The following is a 3,470-nucleotide window of genomic DNA, read 5'->3' on the forward strand; positions in this document are numbered from 1 at the left end:
CTGGATTACATTTGTTCTTCCTCTTCAACAATCATTCAATTGTTGACAAATTTTGTACCACCTATAATATAATCAAGACAAAATATATGGCTTGTTTTTCCTTTCTTGTGGATCAGAAAAGAACGATACGGGGCACCAAACCGGTTGCGGAAACCTGTTCGCAATGTCGAAGTTGCGCCAGCGTGTCGGATTTGACAGTACAAACAAGAATTTGCCATGTTCCTGTCTACACTAAATCTTGGAAAGCTATTATTTGCACTTTTTGTGGAGCTACTCTCAAGTCTTACAAAAATGCAACATAACAATTTTTTTTTTATATGCAGGCACCATATATATTAATATATACTAGTATCTATTATCTATAGTTTCATATGATATTAAAAGAAAAAATCTTCTTCTACACATTTTTTCTTCGACACTCTTTTGTATACATTTTTTCTGAAATCATTTCTTTTGTTACTTTTTTTTTTATAATATGTTTCTCTAGTAATTACTTGTTTATATTAGATTTCTTCTTTCCTAAAACAATTAAATTCCTTCTGTATTAAGATTCGGAGTGTAACAATAGTGGTGGTTTCATGTATTGATTTACTGATTCCAAAATCCTCAGAAAAAACAATTATCTTAACAATTATTTGATATGGCGGTTTCAATTATTTGCAGATTCAAAAATCTTCATAAAACAATTATATTTTATATGGAAAAATTATTCTCCAAAAAAATCTACAGATAATGTACGGATTTTTGACCTCAATTGACAGGAGAATTTGCTAAAACAAATTATATTTTTTTAATCTTAAACTTATCTCTAGTAGTGGGTGTTCTTGAATTTAAAAAATAATAATTTATTTTGTAATTTTATTTATTAGTTTACAAATTCTAATAAAGTAAATAATACTAATAATCTATATCTAAGTTAAAGGAATACATGATTTTGATGTAACTTTTTTCTTTTAATTTACTCTTTATTTAAATTATTTTATTTACAATTTAATTATTCTTTATTTAATTAAAATTACAAAAAAAAAATTAAGAATATGTATATCCCAACATATACTAATACTATATATGGGATACTAAATTCATGAATAATGTTTTTTATTGCAATTTTACATTACAATTCATGAATAATGCCTTTTTACCCTATATCAATATATACTACTATCCATTATCTATAACTTCATATTTTGTTTATAAAAAAGAAAAACTTCATCTTCTATACTTTTTTCTTCCGCTCTCTTTCGTATATTTACTATTTCTCTTGTTACATTTTTGTTTTATAATATATTTCATTAGTTATTACTGGTATATAGTAGATTCCATCTCTCGTAAAAAAAATAAAAATAATTCCTTCTGTATTCACATTCTGTAACAACAATAGTTGATAGGATGGTTTGTTGTATTGATTTGATTTCAAAATCAAGTAATATACGATAATTTTATGTTTCACTAAATATATAATTTAATATATTTTTCAATTATTTTTATTATAATAATAATAATATTAATTATTATTATTATTATCATTATTATTATTATTATTATTGACATTGTCTTTCCCTCAACTCAACCGGCATATATATCAATGTTTTTAAATTAGATATTATGTTCTAGATTTGAATATAGACCTTTAAAAATGTGAATTAATTATGATAATATTTATTATCTCTTTTAAAATAAATAATAATAATAAAAATATAAATAAAATGATTGATTGAAATGTAAAATTGCAACTGAAAAATGTTATAACGAACTTAATTATGCATATTTTTAATTTTTATTATTATTTTAATTAAACAAAAAATAATAAAATTGTAAATAGAATAGTTTAAATAAAAATATTGAATTAAAAGAAAAAACTTACATTCAAATCATGTATTCCTTTAATTTATATATATTAAGATTTTATTATAATTTGTAAACTAATAACTAAAATTACAAAATAAATTATTATTTTTAAACTTCAGGAACACCAATGCGTCAAGAAGGCAGGGATCCCTAAACTTTTTAATTGATTTTCAAAAGAAAGGTACCACACATGTGATGAAATTGGTGTAATATATAAGAATTAAGCAAACTTATTTTCCAACCAAATACCACTATCTTTTTTAGTTTATATTTGTTTTTTTTGGTTTTGTCTATATTTGATTTCTGAAGGACGGACTACAATACATGTGTGTCATATTTAAAGATTGTTTTCCTAGGACCCTTAATGCTTTCATAAACAATGGTAATGATAATATGTAGTTAATAATGTGTCACGAAAAAAAACTTATAATCAACACTACTAGAAATTGGCGTTTTTCATGCGGCATTTCCTGCGGAAATATATCCGCAGGTGATACTTAAGGATTTTCCTGCGGTTCGGGAATAATTGAGGAATATATCTGCGGTCAGGAATCCGCAGGTAGGACGGCAGGTAAGTTTTTTTTTTGCTACGGATTTACATGTGATTATCTATCCGCAGCAAATTTCATATTTTTACAAAGGATTTACCTGCGGTAAAATCCGCAGGAAATATTCGAAGCAAATTCCGCAGCAAATGCATTCCAATTTTGAAGTTTTTACCTTTATATATATGAAGTAGTTTTTATTTTTATATAAATAAAGTAGAATTGTTTTTTAAATAAATAAAAAAGTAAGACAAGTTCCACGGTTAGGGATAACAATATAGTCTGCACAAGTTGTGTCTACCCGAACATGTCTTTATTTATGGAAGAAAATTCGATTTGATTGAGTGTGAATTTGCCTTTAAATTAAAATTATAAGGCGAAGAGGGTGTCGATATCTACAGGAACCCATTGTATAAAATATCTATGTTTTTATGTTTATATAAATAAAGTACATTTTATGTTTCTATTTTTATATAAAGGCTTAATTGCAGTTTTGGTCCCGCTATTTTAGCTAAATCGCGAAAATAGTCCCCCCATTTTGTTTCTTCCCAGTATTGGTCCCTCAAACAGAATTTTGGTCCAAAACTTAATGAAATTTTATTTTTTAAAGTCGTACTACACCATTTATGATCATAGATTTCAAGTACAATTGTTGCAAATAAGATCTCGAGACATAGTGTGACTTAAATAAAATGAGAAGACTACTTTCGGGATTCAGTTAAAATAAGGGGACCAAAACTACAATTAAACCTCATATAAATAAAATAATATTGTTTTTTAAACAAAATAAAAAATTAAGAAAAATTCTTGAGTACTGACAAATGTGTATTGGTAATATGAACATTTTGACTTGTTTCATTAATGTAATGTACTTTTTATAATTTTTTAAGATATTAAATTAGATGTTCTGATTTTTTCTTTATTTTAGAATAATTTTAAAAAATAAAACATATAAATTTGATAATAATAAATTTAAAATATAATCAAACTTATTAATAACTAACATTTATTTAGTTATTAATAATTTAATTTAATAATAATAAAATATATTAATTTTTAAATGTATGAATTCTACAA

The sequence above is a fragment of the Cicer arietinum genome, chromosome 6, assembly GCF_000331145.2.
Source record: "Cicer arietinum cultivar CDC Frontier isolate Library 1 chromosome 6, Cicar.CDCFrontier_v2.0, whole genome shotgun sequence".
Taxonomy (NCBI): domain Eukaryota; kingdom Viridiplantae; phylum Streptophyta; class Magnoliopsida; order Fabales; family Fabaceae; genus Cicer; species Cicer arietinum.